Source organism: Motacilla alba, chromosome 12 (genome assembly GCF_015832195.1).
Source record: "Motacilla alba alba isolate MOTALB_02 chromosome 12, Motacilla_alba_V1.0_pri, whole genome shotgun sequence".
Classification (NCBI taxonomy): Eukaryota; Metazoa; Chordata; class Aves; order Passeriformes; family Motacillidae; genus Motacilla; species Motacilla alba.
Genome location: NC_052027.1, coordinates 10,324,070 through 10,341,135, shown reverse-complemented (window position 1 = coordinate 10,341,135; position 17,066 = coordinate 10,324,070). Strand labels below are relative to the sequence as shown.

At 45.8% G+C, this 17,066-nt stretch overlaps 1 long non-coding RNA gene across 1 annotated transcript; it reads right to left on the bottom strand.

Moving 5' to 3' along the window:
* Window positions 1-990: 990 nt before the first annotated feature.
* Window positions 991-14,658, bottom strand: LOC119706224. The gene is made up of 4 exons (XR_005258448.1): window positions 14,610-14,658; window positions 2,856-2,978; window positions 1,824-1,880; window positions 991-1,087 (listed from the first exon to the last, which is right to left on the bottom strand). It is a non-coding gene; the product is annotated as an uncharacterized LOC119706224 (long non-coding RNA).
* Between the last annotated feature and the right edge of the window lie 2,408 nt (window positions 14,659-17,066).

Sequence of the window (17,066 nt, the reverse complement as noted above, 5' to 3'; positions counted from 1 at the left end):
TGTGACTTCTTCCCTTACAATTTTAAAGCCCTGTGAAGGACTGGAGCAACTGATACTCTCCAGAGAAACCCATGAGATAAGAACTGAGCCTAGCAAGCATGTGATTGTGATACAGTTCAAGCCTGTGTGTGTATCACTCAGCTTGTTCTATGAAGATTTGAGAAGCATGTCACTACGTAAATCCCTCTGGGCAGCTGGGCTCCCCTCCAACACACAGATTTCCCCTGCTGCTAATGAATCAGCCTCTTTTGCTAACTTACCTCCAAAGCTCGTTTACTTGGAAACCAAGGGAGCTTAGGGAACAGGGTTCTCTCCATGCATAACAATGACCTATTTGAGATACTTCTCCTCACGAGGTAACGGAGAAGGGGCAGCAAAAGAGTGCTTCTACCCAAAAGGCATTTGCTGGAATCAGTCCTAAACAATGCCAGCCATTTCCATTTTGAGAGCTGACATTTCATGGTGCCAGTGCCACCACACGACAGAAAATGCCAGCGTGAGCCAGGGATGGGATCCAGCTGTTTTATTTTAAGGACACGCATCCAGGCCTGCTGCACATGTGGGTATTATTGTCCAAACAGCTCCCTTCCCAAGGAAACTGGTGACCCAGAATGGAAATGCTGCACTGCACTCCCAGAGCAGCATGGCAGAGGGGCCAAGGCATGTTTCGCACATCTGGGTATGTTTACATCCCTGGGCTCTCTCAAGTATCATGAGCCGTACAGTAGGGAAAACACAGAAATGCATTAGGGAATCTGTCCTTCCTCACCAAGCTCCATGCTGAATTAGCAACACAGCTTACAGGACTGCAGGAAAGAGGCACCTGGTAGCCCCACAGGAAATGCTTGGAAACAGGAAATGTTTCATGTGCCATCTTGCCTCCGAGATGTGGGCTACTGCCCAAGCTTGGGGAGAATTCGAGCACTTTGTGATTTTCCCACAGTTAGTGCCCTGAAGCAAAACGGGAGGAAACAGATTATAATGTATTTATTTTGTATTTTATTGAACCCAAACCTCACCAATCTGATTACAAGGCTCAAATCCCAGACTGGAGCTCTGTGGTTTCAGCATATCCATGGCTGATATCCTGCAAGGCAAGAGAGGATTGTCCTGTGTGACTCAAAGCACACAACATGTCTTCAGATTAGCTCCTGGTTGAAGTGGAACATTTCTGTTAGAAATTCTGTTTGAATGTCTTTATGAGGCTTAATTTTACCCATTTCAGCTCTTAGCCCCTGAAAGTAGTTACATCTTTATGAATATATAAGCTGATTTCCAAGCTGCCCTTTCCCTTCTTGTCATTCTCCTTGAGTCCCTCACATTAGGACAGATTAACTTCCACTCCCTTGTGTGGGTCTCCCCAAAACTTCCCACTTAACCAACTTTCCCAATAGTGTGCAAAACAACAGAGCACAGTATTGGCCAGCAGTGCTGAATCCAGAGAGAACCAAATTATCTGCCCTATGGCATCACACTTTTTTTGCCAAACCAGTGACCATTTTAGCCCTGCTAGACCTTTAAGGACTGGCACATTGGCCCGTGGATTTTCATACCTGAAGTGCTGGTTGTTTGGAGCAGGAGGCTGTCAGTGTGTTACAGTGTCACTGCAGCCCATCAGTAATAGATCTCTGCCTGTAACCCATCAGCCTAGCTGGATTAGTTTAAAGGGACCCGTTTTTTCCTAAATAAATGTTCTCTGGTGTTAATTACCCAGTTATTTTCATTCATGAGTCACCTCTGAGCTCTTCCATTATTTTGACTAATAACGCTGTCACAAGCAGTGACACACAGCACAGCCTTTTTTCCATTCTCCTGGAACATACCTGTGCTTTGCTGCCTCTGCAGGGTACATTTCTCACCACCACCAACAGCTCAGGCTACTGAGTAAGAGGGAGAGAAAAAAAATAAAATCAGTGTTTTCACAGAATCACAGAATGGTTTGAGTTGGAAGGAATTATTAAGATGATCTATTTCCAACCCCCTTGCCATGGGCAGAGTTTTTTTCTAGTTACCAACAGGCAGTTACTCAGTCTGCTTCATCTCCCAAGTTTACTCATGACTACATCAAATATGCTCTGTTCAGCTAATGCTATTTTTAGTATTGAAAAGGGAGTCATCTTCCTGACCCCTGAAAATTCAGTAAGATATCATGATGAATAATTATTCTTAGTCATCTCAGCATGTTTAATTTAGCAAAACTGCACCTTTGCTAAGAAACAAGATGGCTGTATTTATGCTAAGCCCTACAATTAATTCCCTGTAGTTCTCAGCAGAGTGTGAGGGAAAAGCTGTGCTCAGTATTTCTCAGTTTCCTAGTTTGCAGTGATCACTTCAAGGTACCTTGCAGAACCATTCAAGAATACATACACTTGCAGTGCCCTGGTATAGGACACAGCCTCATCATAGGTTTTTTAGGTGCTTGAGTGTGATGGAGGTGGCAGTAGGAAATCTTTCTGCTGGGATGTGGCAGCTCCAAATGTAGGTAACGAGCATAATTTCTTCCATTCAGTTCTGCCTGGAACTGATGCCTCAAAGTGAGCCAGTGATCCTTCTACTTTTTTTTTTTTTTTTAATAGCTCTTAAAATAAACCATCTTTCAAAACCACTCAGTTTTGCAGAAACTTGGATACTATTGAATGTTTTTGGAACTGTGTCACTGCCCCCAAGGAAGATGAACAAAGCAACCTTTCCCTAAAGACAAATCCCTCTTGCTTAAGAGGAATTAAATATAGACACTTATTCCTTAGGGCACAGCTGTACTGAAATGAATATTATTAAGTGACTTAAAAATTATCATTTTGAAATGTTGTTCTGGTTTGTTAGGATATTTCCTCAGGAAACAGTTTCATTCTTACCTTTTGCTGATCTGTGTTGTGAATTGTTGCCTTTGATTTCTTAGCTGTTTGCTGCTGCAGATAGCAACAAACTTTCCTCTCTGAACGCTTTCCAAAAAAGCTGAAGCTTTCTTGAGAAAGGATCTGGGAAGACCAAACAACATTGTTTAGCAAAACAAAATATGCACTCGAAGTGTCCCAAGGATCACTGTAAGAAATGGCCTCAAGCTTGGCAGTCTTAGCAGAAAACTCAGGGCTTAAAGAGTAATATGAAGTCTGAGCATGGACACATTCATTACCAAAAATAAACTATTTTTTAAAAAAGCATAGTTATAGGATTTCAGGAACACCTTTTCAAAGGAATTGTCTAACAGGGCAGGTGCATTTTGTGTTCCCTGTCTCAAGACTTGCACATAGTTATCATGCAAATGTATTTTAATCCCCAGACATCTCAATGCAAAGCTTCCATAGGACAGCGTTTAGACCTTTTGGAAACCATGGGAGGCACCAAGGTCTGGGCACACACCTCTGACAACACCCTCAAGACTGTGCTCTTTACTCAGCCAGCCCTTGGTCACCCGGGGGCCCAGTGTCCTACCACTGCCATGGAACAGACTCTCACAAATGTCACAGATCACCTCCTAAGAGCAGGATCTCCTGTGGGTTGGGTGGCAGGGAAGACATTTCAGCAGCATGGAAATAAGAGAGTCATATTTCCTCCAAGGATCCTTCAGCAATTTACGAGCTTCCTCAGGAAGATTTATTTGTTAAGTAGTGTTCTGAAAAGTTGATAAATGTTACATAAACGTCCCAATGCTGCTGTTATTAGGCACAAAGAGGCAGATTATGGAACCCAGACTCAGCCCCCTTCAAAGTGCAAATACTGAGGGGATCTCCCATCAGTTACCATGCACTCACACGGTGCTTCCCTGGCTGTAGGCCTGCACACCTGCCAGCTCTTGCTCATGGTATCATTTATTTGTGCCAGTACTAGTCTAACAAAGTCTCCTCACTGAAAACCAACAGCAACAACTTTTGCAGCACTTTCAGTTCTGTTTCAGTCATGACTTTTCTCCTTTTTCTCCCAAACACCAAGCAAAGTGCCCAGTTTCTTTGCCCCATCACTGTGTCCTCCACAGGCAGGAGAAAGGGATGTTGCTCATCCTTAGCCCCTGCAGCCCTGTTCAGTGCCTGTCACCCACAGGCAGAGAGAAATGATGGGGAAAACTTGTGTCCCTGCTCTGCTGCTGGGCTGCAGCATGTCAGCCTGCTCATGCATTTAGTAGGTTTGCAGCTGCCTGTTACTCAGCTCCACAGCAGAGGCTCATCAGGCTCACTGGGGCTGTGCCAAGCTCTACTGAAAAAAACAAAACAAACAAAAAACCCAACAAAAACAAACAAATAAACAAAAAAAAACCCCAAAACCAACAAGGGAAAAGGTATTTATTTATAACTGTCAGCTAATTAACCCAGGTAGATTTAGGTTTGGGGACTTGTTTGGTTCTATTTGAGCATTAGCTACTATACTCATCATATTTCCACAGAGTGGAGTTCCATAGCATAATTGTTTACTGCTTAGAGAGGGAATAGTTTATTCTCAACCTGTCAGAAGATCCAGACTTAGAATTTCACTGTCAACAGGGAAGGAAGACAGTAATTTTCAAGGTTTTTCTGAGTTCTTATTTTGTACTTGAAAAAGAGAATTGGTGTTTGAATACACTTGATGCTTTGTGCTGCAGCCATCGGTACCACATGAGCCTCTGTCCTGTGATCTTGCAGTAAGGTCACTTCTGCCTTTTGAGGCCAAATTCCAGGGCATGTTCCCACCTAAACAGCAAGTTCAGAAACTGCATAAGATCTTCTGGGGGGATGCCCACTTCAAAGGAAGTGTGAGCATGTATTTCTCCGTACCTCCATGCAGTGAGGTGATGCAGTAGCTGCAGTGCCCATGTGCAGAAAACAGCTGGGTGCAGGCAGACACTCACCCACAGAGGCTTCTGGAGCTGCCCTGCCAACACCTCACAGCTCTCTGCAATCAGTCTCCTGCCACCATGGCACAAAGGCAAAATACACTTGAGAAAGGCTGTCAAACATGGGTGCAAACTGAAGGAAAGAAGTTCCTTACACAGATATTCTCTGAGTTCCAGCACGATTGCATTCTTCAAATTTGCATCACCATTTCTTCTTCAAAGGTATGCAGTGCATGATCCCTCTACCCTGCTGTGAGCTGCTGTGCCAGGCTGTGAAAAAAGCACTGCTGTAACATTCAGTCCCAGACATGGGTACATTCCAGGAGCAGGAGACACTATTTCTGTGCCTTTCATTCTACCCTGTCCAGCTGAGCTTGTTTTGAAACTGACTTTCTATTTGTGAGAGACTTTGGAGATACTTGGCTACAGCATACACATAGATCTCCCTTTCCAACTTAGGCTGCATTTCTCTTGTGGTGCATGAAGGAGACACAAGGAGCTCTAATTAACTCACACAAAGCTGCAGAGGTATCTGGAGAAGATCGAGTAGAAAAAGACTCTGTAACCTCTAGACTGTATCACATTCCATTATTTTCTAACCTCTTCTCCCTAATAATGAGGAACATCTTTCCAGACTCACACTCTAACCTGGAGTGTTCATATACCTCACCATGCAGAGAGATCTCATCCTGATATGGCAAGCCCAGGTACTCTGTAAAAATAGCTTAGAATTCTGATTACAAGCATGTGTACGTAATCACCAGAGACAAACATAATTCTAAGAAATCTTGGGGTTTTTTCCTTTCATTTGCAGCCTAGGCAAAGGGAAAAGGCCTCGTGTTCTTGCTTGCACGCCACAACTCATTTGGTGTAGAGAAATTCTCAGTTCCTGAATGCAAGAAGTGCATGGTCAGAGAGGGGCCTGCCCATGGGTGGACAACCCACATGCTGCCTCCAGGTCTCATGCCAGCATGCTGAGAGTAGCCATCACATGCCTTGGCTTCTCAAGAACCTGTACCTATGATATTACTCAATCCCACACCCTCCTGGCCATAGGGAGAACCATTGCTTGCCTTTATCAGCAGTGAGAGTTTTCTATTAAATGCAGAGCCCTTCTGAAACAATGAGCAGCCATAGCACATGATACATGCTAAGTAGCTCTTCAATCTGTTTACCAAAAGCTTTGTTATGATTCTGAAGGGTACTGGCAGTGCTGGGCACTTCAGAGGCAGCACAGCCCAGCTGTTGAAAAAGCAGCTTTGGAGGAGGCAAAGCAAAACTTGCATCTGTATGTGCTGCTAGTTTAAGCACCATTTTAGTCTCCTGTTCTCAGTCTTCTCATGCATGCTACCAGGATAATTACAGTTAACAACTGAGCACAGTCTGTGGTAAAGCTTTCTTAAACATTTGGGTGATAAAAGCCGCCAACAACATTTATGGATTTTCATTTCATTAGCAGTTAGCTTCTGCCACAAATAGGACCCAAAGCAGCTTTGATATCTTAAGACGAGATCTATTTATGTCTCTGTGTGCTAAGCAAAAAACCAGAGTCCTTGAAATGACAGACAAACAGGTTTCTCTGTGTGGAGAGCCAAGCTGCTAAGGAGAGCCAATCTGCTGAGCACCATGTGTCTAATGGTGCACTCTGTGCCTCAGGAGACAGACACTGGTGAATGGACACTGCCTTGCCCTGCCTGGAAGCTCTGACCTGGCAGCAAAGTGGTTTGGAGTAATGGGAGCCATAAGTATGTGAGCCCTGAGCTTCCCATATTTGTGGAGTGTGTGGAGCCTGTGGCAGCACTGTCAGTAGTACATTACACCCTGTGACCTGCCCTGTAATAATAAGCCTGAATGGATGGTGACATTAAGTACCAGGGGTAAATGTTTTGCAGTGTGCACTCCAGGATGAAGGTAATAATTTAATGAGCTTTTGAAGAATTTGCACCCTTCCATCAAACTCTGCCTGGGAATGAGCTTTAAAACAACTTCCTTCCCATCCATAGCACCAAGGGACTATCACTCTAGCTGAACAAATACCACCACAAGTACCAGGGAGAGTCTTGTGTACAGGTGCGCAAAGGACCTTGCTGAAGCTCTCCGTACTTTTCAAATTGCTCTATAATTAAATATTAATGAACTTGAACTGGAAGAGCCCTCAAAGTCACTTGCAGTTTTTCCAAGGAAAGCGACTTAAAAAAAGGTAAATGTTCCAACCTTCCACAAACAGAACACTTCCTAAAATATCTCTTTAACACTATAGACAGTCACTTTCTTCTCACTCTCAGAATCTAGTTATGTCTGCAGATGTACTGCAACCTCCCTTCTCCTCCCTTGTCCACTTAAACATTCCTTTGGGATATTTTGCTTTATTTGGTTGTTCATTAATACACTAGTTTAATTACCTATGTTGAAATGCTAGCAAGCACCCACAAAGACATGGTAAATTTGGCTTCAGCTTGGGAAGAGCTTTCAGACTACTGAGATAATGAAGCATTGGGCCAGCATGTCTCCAGTAATTGACATCTTTACAGGCATAAGCATCTATGTACAGGTAGCTGCAGCAGAGGATGGATGAGAAGGCTTTTACAGTTTCCTTCCCACTCCTCAGTTTGTTAATGATCCATGATAAACATCAACTACCCACTTTCTGAAAGTAATGAAGTATAAGCAACTGGAGGTACATACTTTGGTATTTTATAAATTGCAATTAAATGTGTGTCTCATTCTCAGACACTCAACTGAGTTGCTCTGGTTTACTCAGCTACTGCACATCAGCTGAGCTACATAAATCTTTGCTTTTCACAGATAAGGGGGGAAATGTAAGCTGTGAGCACTGTTAACCCAGATGAGTAATGCCTAAACCCCCTGACTGAATATGTCAAAATTGAAACAGGCTGGATCATACCCATTAAACACTAGGAAAGCTAGAGAGCCAGGGAGCAACTCATCAAATCCATCTTAAACACATCTCTTCAGATGGGACCCAGTAAAAGTGCTCATTGTTCTCTGCTGGCTACAGAAGGAATCTGCCTTTAACACTGAATTTTAAAGTAAACAGACAACATGAGTCTTGGAAGAAATCTTCAGCAGTAAACAAAGCCTAGTAACACTGCCCACCTCTCTGCTTGTACATGGATGTGCTGGTTTTGCTTAAACAAGGACAAGGAGGAAGGCTTTTTGCTCAGACTACAGTGAACACGAGATCCAAGTGGCTTCAGGGGTCATGCCTGTAGACTGAGGTGGATTTCTTCTCATCTGGTTAACTACTCTTTTGGCAGAGCTGCTTATCTCAGCCCTGCAGCTATGCAGGAAGGTTTGCATTGCAGGAACACTGTGAGAGCCTCTCAAGGGAAACCTGCCCAACATTTTCCCACATTACAGCCTTAATCTTCAAAGTTCATGCTAAGTGCCTCAGCTCACTGCATCTTTGCACATGGCAATGGATTCTGTGCAGGGAGACACTGGAATATAAGTGTCTAGCATTCCTTTCCTGATGCTGACGATGTGATCCTTTTAGAGCAAGGAAAAAGTAAAGCCCATGATAAGATATACTGATATGGCTTGGTAGAGATTCCCAGAGTAAAATATAGATCACTTACTCTTCCTTGCCACACAGCTGTTTTGCTTGCCAGTATCTGCCCAATATCCTGCCCTGTCCCAGGCAGCAGAAAAGTTCACTGTCTACCTCTGCCTACTGACAATCCATCCTCTGCACAAGTAGTACAGACACTCCCATATAACATGTTCATTTTTCAGTGTGTTACTTCTCCTCTACCTGTGCCCAAAGAAATGAATCCTCAAGCTCAAAACTCATCAGAAGATTAAAGCCTTTGGAAATGGAGAGAAAAGTTGGAAAGGGGTGGAGTAATGTGGCTCAGGGCTGCAGAGAGCAGGCTGGGTGTCAGAGCCCTGTGATACGGTCACAGCCAGCAGTGTCACATGGCAGGGACACACTAAGCAGTGTCACACAGCAGGCACACACTGAGAATTGTCACACAGCAGGCACACACTGAGCAGTGTCACTGGGCAGGCACACCCCGAGCAGTGTCACACAGCAGGCGCACACTGAGCAGTGTCACACAGCAGGCACACACCGAGCAGTGTCACACAGCAGGCGCACACTGAGCAGTGTCACTGGGCAGGCACACCCCGAGCAGTGTCACACAGCAGGCGCACACTGAGCAGTGTCACACAGCAGGCACACACTGAGCAGTGTCACACAGCAGGCACACCCCGAGCAGTGTCACACAGCAGGCACACACCGAGGGTTGTCACACAGCAGGCACACCCCGAGCAGTGTTACACACCAGGCACACAGTGAACAGTGTCACACACCAGGCACACACTGAGCAGTGTCACACAGCAGGCACACGCCAAGGGTTGTCACACAGCAGGCACACACTGAGCAGTGTCACACAGCAGGCACACCCTGAGAATTGTCATACACCAGGCACACACCAAGGGTTGTCACATACGAGGCACACACCAAGGGTTGTAACACAGCAGGCACACACTGAGGGTTGTCACTGTACAGGCACACACTGAGCAGTGTCACACAGCAGGCACACACCAAGCAGTGTCACACAGCAGGCACACACTGAGCAGTGTCACACACCAGGCACACCCTGAGAATTGTCACACACCAGGCACACACCAAGGGTTGTCACATACCAGGCACACACCAAGGGTTGTAACACAGCAGGCACACAGCCACCCCAGGGCAGCAGCTGCTGCACAGCTGGTGCAGGGCTGGCTCTGGCTCCCTGCACTCCCAAGCACAGCCACCCAGTGTGTTTTGGCATGTGTGTGGCTGACAGCCACTCGGGTTTGGCCACAGTGCAAGTGCAGAAGGAACAGAGGTGGTTGCAAGAAGCAGCTCTTTTTTCTTTCCACCTCCAAGCTCTGTGTATTGACACAAAGAATAAACTCATCACCTTAAGACAAGGGTCTTCTTCAGATGGAGAAACCTGACCTGTCCCTGAGGAGGACGAGGTTGTCAGATTAGATTGGCTACAACCAGCTATAGACAACACTGGTTCTGGCAGAGGTCCTCATAACACATTCCCATTAAGGACTTCCAGCCTCATCTCACTCATTTCCCAATGAGTGAAAGCCTGCTGTCAGGGACATTGATGGCTAAAGGGATAAATGTCCTTCAGAGCATAAAATCCACTACATGCTTCCTGAAACGATGGGCTAACCTGCTGAACCATTTGCAGTGAGAACATCTAATAATGGAGTTGTGTATCCCAGAGAGGCGGAAGATGGGGCACAAGATCATAACATTTTCCCCAATGGCTGAGAACAAGACACTTAAGACAACATTGTTGATTAGCTGACTTCTACCTAAGTCATTAGGAGAGAGTACAAACTGAGGAACACTGAAGTATCCAGTTTATGGTACGATCAAGTTGTAAATGCAATCATGGCTTGAAATTCACAAGCTGGCACTCCTGTATCCAAATCTAGCCACTGCCAAAACCCCACCAGTTCAAGTGAGGCCAGAGACTGACCCCAGGTTGGTCACACCTGGGGTTTTCTGCCATGATAAAGATTTGCTAACCTTGGAACTCAGTTGTGGGTCACCTTCCTAACACCACCCCTGTTTGGGGTGGCTGGAGCTGGAGTTACAGTTCTGGCCCTTGTCCATGGAACTGAAAGCCAGAATTATGATAATGACAACAAAAATATTCAGCACTTCATCCTCAAAGGGTGGGGTGGATGGTTCAGTCAGCGTCTAGCTAATCAATGGCACAATATCAACCATGCCATCAATTATTCATACAACATCTTTGCAAGCTAAAATATCTTGTGGAGTTGATAGGTATATTTAGATATATTTTTTTCTCTAGAGCTTCTCCTATTTCTAGATTCCCCAAACCATAGTAGTAGCAATAATGTTTTTTAAAGGATGTTATGATCTAGAGGCAAGCTGGAGGGCAGGTGTGAATGGATACTCCTAAAGTGATCATTTTTACTTTGAGCATGGCTTTCTGAGCAGCTCCTGTGTGTCTTTTTACCCTCCTGCTGAGGGATTTGGCTGGAAACATCCTCATCAGCTGCCCTGCCTCCTTGATGGTTGGAGGCATTTCCTTGGTGACCAGAAAGTGGCACAGAGGATTAATTGAACGTGGACTCTTTAAAGCACTGGCACAGTCCCAGTAAATGAGTGACCAGAAAAGCCCCTCCACTGAGCAGCCTGAGAGGAAGGATCATTTTGGAAACAACCAGACTGGGAACAGAGGCCCAGGTTTTTTAAGAAAGAAACTTCTTGTCCAGAGGATCAAAGTAGGTTCATAAAGAAACACAGAATGAGTGTCTCAGAGTGCCAGAGATGCCTGGAGAAGATGTTTCCTTTTCTTCTTGGCACAGGAAGGGGAATTTTGCTCAACCCATATCACACTACTTTTATTAAGGAGCTGATCTTGCTATGTGCTAAAAGCTTGGGCTTTCACACTCATCAGTGACTGGAGGTCACCCAGTATTTTGCAGAAACATATTCCGTGGCAGGCTCAGGCTCTGAAGTCTTCGATGTCCAGTCCTTTCTTTGCTATTAAACATGTCACATATCTGTTTAAAAAAGGACCAAGCTCACTCCAGGGCACAGCACCCTTAGGATTTTTCTCAGTGCAGAGAGCTGTGCTATGTGTTTACTGTTCAGTGCATTCCTGTGGATCACACACACGCTGTGAGCTGAAAAACCTGCAGCCCACGGGGATCCAGGGGGGATGCAGAGATCCACCCCCAGCCCAAGGGGATCCACGGGGGATGCAGAGATCCAGCACATGGGGATCCAAGGGGATGGAGAAACCTACCTGCAGCCCGGGGGGATCCATGGGGGATGCAGAGATCCACCTGCAGCCCTTGGGGGAGGTGCCCATGCTGGACCAGGTGGATGCCTGGAAGAGGCTGTGATCCAGTGGGAGACCCAGTGGAGAGAGGGGGCCCTGCTTCCAGGCTGGAGCAGCCTGACCTTGGAGGACTGCACCCCATGGGAGGAGAGACCCATGCCACAGCAGTTTTGGAAGGGCTGTGTGCCTGTGGGGGGAATTCACGTTGCAGCAGGTGTGGTAGTACTGCTGCTGGTGAGATTGGAACCATGCTGGGGAAGTTCACTGAGAATTGTCTCCGTGGGAGGGACCCCACAGTCTCACAGGGGAAAATCTCCTCTCCCTGTGTAGTGGAAGAAAACCTCAGTGATGAACTGACCAAAACCCCCACCCTCTGTCTTCCTGTCCTGTCAGTGGGAAGAAGGGATGAAAATCTAGACTTGAAGCTGGAGTCATACACAGACATTTCTAAACACAGAAAGTCATGCTGGCCATCCCCACACCAGGAAAACCACCTGCCTGGGGAGCTCATTTAACCCTGGAAGCCTCCTGTAGGGCTCCAAAACATTTTCAAATGTTGTGAAATGAAAAACTGAATGAAAATCCTGAATGCTTATTGCTTAGGTTGCAACACAACTCCAGCCCAGCTCTAGGAAGGTCATGCTTTGCCTGCTCTACAGGGATATTTCAGAGATGTTTCTCTGGAGGCTCAGACACTAAGAAGCATGAAATAAGACACTTGAAAGTGGCAACTCAATTCCATCTTCATCAGTAACAGGGAATTAACTGCTAATGGCTAATAGCTGACTGTAATTACATATTAAGTACAATAATGAATGAAGATGAGAAACATGAAGTCTTCCTATGCAAAATCATCCAAATTACACAGTCCTTTCTGTTTTCCAAATAGTCAGCCAGCAGCCTCATGAAAAAGGCTTGTAATAAAAGAGATTTCTATTGTTTCTACAGATATCCCAGGAAAAGCAGCATGGTTTCCCCAGAAGTCCAGGGCTGCATCTTAAGCCTAATTTACCTTCTTGCATCTGAATCAGCAGCCTGGGCCAATAGCTGGGACAACGTGTCATATAACAGTATAAACCTGAAGTTTTACCTGATGCTGAAGTTGATTGACAAACAAGAAATTTCTTGTTCTGTGGATATCGCCAGAGTAAAAGCATCTCTCTTTCGGAGAGATGCTCCTTCTGCTGTCTCCAGAGAGCTTCATGTGCCACTGAGAATAACCAACCTGTTTATTTCCTGATCTATTCACCATCTCTTCTCAGAGGTTGCTCTGGCAGGATGGCACCTTTCTGTAGATGTGGGAGCACAGGCTGGATATACCCCTTTTCTGGAGAGATTCAGAGGCCTGGTAACAGCAAAGAGGATTTTGGGTACCACTAAATGCCACTGTGCAATTTGGGAACCTCTTCTCTGCAGGGACAGCAATGAGCTCTTGGCAGCTCTTCCACCACTGGTTGCCTAATAGCAAAACATAACATTAATCAGAATATTTCCCATGCTTTTTTTCCATGACACCACTGTGGCCCAAAGCACAGTCTCCTCCACGCTCTCTAGGAACAGTTAGAAAATAACCCAATTGGTTAAAACAGGCTGGTGTTCAGAGAGGGTGGTAAGAAAGGAATTGGATGGGTTGTTCCTGAATTCCCAGGGGAGTTTGGGAACTAGTTTGAGTGGTAGCACCAAAAAAAGAGAAGCTCAGGATGTGGAGAGAAAGACAAGAACAAAGCCTGTGACTGTGTCCAGTAAGTAGCTGCAGCTTGACAACTCTCATTAGTGCCACTGAAGGGGAAAGAAAACCCCTGTGCACTCACACCAGTTTCTTCTTGTTGACATGGTTTTCACGTCCCACGAGCTCCCTGGCTCACTCCAGGGGCTGCCTCACATCATTGCCCGCAGACTTGCTTGAGCCTGTATCAGACATATTCCCTCTCTGCATCCTCCTTCCACACCCACTCCTCCCTTTACTTTCCTGCCACCTCTCTGCCGCCCTTTTTTGCAGCACCATCTGTCCAGAATGGATTTGTCTGTTTTTCCTCAAACCAAGCTCTTCTTGAGAAGCAAGTACACAATTTGGGCGAGTCCAAAATCAAAAACCAGGCTCATGATGAGAGAAGACACATCTTTCTGACTGCTCTCACTCAGAGCTCCCACCTGGCAAACGTTTTCAACTCACTGCAGATGATTGTTTCATCTGCTGGGTATGCACCTCATGTTTCTTCTGCTGGATAAGCCTTTCACTCCACAAGCCAGTTCTTCCCCAGGTGTCTTTCACGTGGGGTCTTCCATGCCAGGTGACAAACTGCCACCTTTGTGTCAGATACTGGCAGCAGTTCAGAGAGAACAAGCTTGGAAGCAGCAGGTTGGAAGGAAAAGAGCGGGAAAAGCTTTGGGATTGAAGGGGACTTGTTTGAATCCCTCCATCAAACTTCAGATGCCTTCAGTGATGAAAAGGGAAATTACCCACAAATGATAAATATTCTGCATGCCAGAACTACAGCCAGTGAAAGTCAGCACTGCTCCACTGCCATGTGGGTGACTTCAAACACAGACCATCCCTCACCCTCCCCTGGGGAAAGTCCTGCAAAGTGCAGATCCACAGGCACACAGAACCCCTCTATCCTAGATGCAGAGCAAAATAGAACCCAACTGAAATAAATCAATGTATGGCTCCAATGCAGTGAAAATTTGCACCAACTTTTAACTTGCATTAAGAAATATATGTTCTATAAAATAAATCTCAAGAAAGGGATTTTCAGAAACCAAAATCAAGCCAAGTTACAGCCAGCTTCTCAACTCCCTCAACACTCTTCCTTAGGTAGCTTTCCAATTAGCATCAATGAAAGTTTTGCCTGAGTAGTGACAAAGTAAAAATAGAATTATCAGGATTTGACCCAGAGCCTTTAATACACAGAAATAGACAGACCCACACACTAACACACACAGAGAGGCCAAACCTGAGGAGTGATAATGAGCTTTGATTTTTCATCAGCCACAAAAATATCAGCTATGCCACCAGTACATTCCACAATAGGGCAATATCTATATTTGATCCCTGCAGTGGTTTCACACTGCACATTACATAAGCCAGTCATTCCCCATACAGTAATGGAAACAGAGCATTTGCCATGGTTTATTTTTTGCATCAGGCATTCTTTGCCAGGTACTCATGGGAAGCAAGATGGCAGGGGAGGCACTAAATTTCCCCTGTGCTGACTCCAGGGAGGCCATGGACAAGCAGTGCAGGAGTTTCACTCTTTTTTTGGAACTCTTGCAGGAGCTTCTGGCTCATCTTGCCCCCTTTGCATACTTAGAATGTGTCATGTGGTACGAGAGTGTATTTGCTGACAGAACAAATTTGGCCCCAGTGCCCAGAAAAGACTGGTCTCTGCAGTGAGCCCCTCCTTCTACCTGTGTGCAAGGGATTCAAGCAATCCTTGGGGTGAGATCACCCTTCCCACAAGTGCCATATTTTCCTGTGATCTCTGCTAGAACAGATTCTCTGCTCCACCCTGTGGAGAATGAGCTCAAAGATAGGTTGACCCTTCACTAAGTCCTAGGCTGTGGGGTAAATTTCTGTGCAGAGTGAAATGAAAATTCAATGTTACTAAAAGGGACTGACTATTTAATATTGACCCCAGCATTAACTACACAAAATAGCCACTTGGTAACCTTTTCTGAGTCCGGCCACCACCACACTCACAGTACATAAACATATGACTCTAAAAGACAACTTGGATCCTGAGTGAAGATGCTGCTGCAAACTTGACTTCAGCCCTGGGTTTAGACCCACTACAGATGTGGGATCATCTAGCAACATTGCTTGTACTCTAATTTTTTTTTTTTTTTTTGAATCTGCATGCTTCAGGGTAAGATTTGGACAGATTATTTCCTGCTGTTAGACATTCTTAGAGGGTGAAAGCTGAACTATCAAGAACTTCACAGAGTTGTTCTTTGAGTCTTTTGGAAACAGGCTGGAACAAAACAAGCTGCCTAAGCCACGTCTCCCATACCAAAGTAGGATCACTCAAGCCTGAAATAAAAACCATTCTTGTAATATCTGAGCAAGACAATCCATGCACCAGGCACTGAATATCCTGAACCCCAGTGGCATCACTGAGGAGCTGGGAGCTCTCAGCCTTTGACAGGCTGGGCCCTAAGCTAGTGCTTACACAGAACATCTTTCCCTGTGTCTCACCCCAGCTTGCACAGAGCTCAGAGCCTTGCAGAAGGCTTGGCAGGCAGGGGACATCATGCTCCACAGTTTGCAAGCCGTGCCCAGTGCTGCCCAGGCACATTGCTAACATCTGACTGCAACAAGGTCAGGGAAAGAGCTGGGGTGGGAGAGCTTGGAACATGCCCCCCCATGAGCTAGAAAGGCCTGGGAACAGCTTGAAGGTTTTATTGGCAGGGATCAGAAGATAGCAGTGCACTTCAAATCTGCCTTTTCTCTATAAACCATGTAAGCTCTTTTTCTTGGTGCCTAATTGCTTACAAACTGTGAAGGGACACAGGCGCTGGAGTTTTATCATGTCTTTTGCTTCCAGCAAACAGGCACGATTATTTTTGCATCCTTGCTGGAAAGAACAGAGCAGACTGTACTCCAGGACTTTGTCACCTCAGGACATATGATCACCATTCGTGTGTGTCACCCTCAGACTTACGCCAGCCTGTTAGCAGAGCTGGAATAGTAAAGGCAGCAAGAGACAAGTTGCATTTCCACAACCCTCCAGCTGTCAAGAGGAGCAGAGACTGACAGAAATAAGCTGCATAGGGGAGACAGGCCAAACCAGAAATAATCCATCATGTGCCACAGTTCCCAGATTCCTCAGGATCCTTTCCGAGGAATCTGATGTCAGGCATTGGGCATGTCAGCACGCCTTGCACTTTGGTGATTTTCCATCTGTAGCTGCTGTTTCTGATATTATACAAAGGGTTACCACTGACATGGAACACTTCAGGAACAGCTGGAGGAGCAGTGGCCAACCCTCCTTTGCATACGGAGAGTCTTGCACAGCCAACAGCCACAAGACACATTCTGCAAGGCTGGGAATATCTCAGAAGGCAAGGATAGCTGCTCCACTGGGGTCTCAGTGCTCTGGTGTGTGCTGGCACCAGGCTGAACATGCTGTCAATAGCAGACTCAGCTATAGCGAACCCCTCCTGGCTGACGTGCAGAGAGATCTGAAGTCACAGAGAAGTCCCCAGAGCCCTGCAGACCCCCACTGGTGGTTATGTGACACAGTCAGCGCGTGAGGAGCTGTACTTAGGAGGCTGCTGTGGCTCCCGAGCCACTCAACCCTCTTGAGAAAGACCAAGGCATTAATGAGGGGAGTCAAGTAAACAGCCAGAGAGAGGCAGATTTGCAGTTCTTAGTCCAAGTGGAACATCTGGGCTATTTTTGAGGGGAGAGT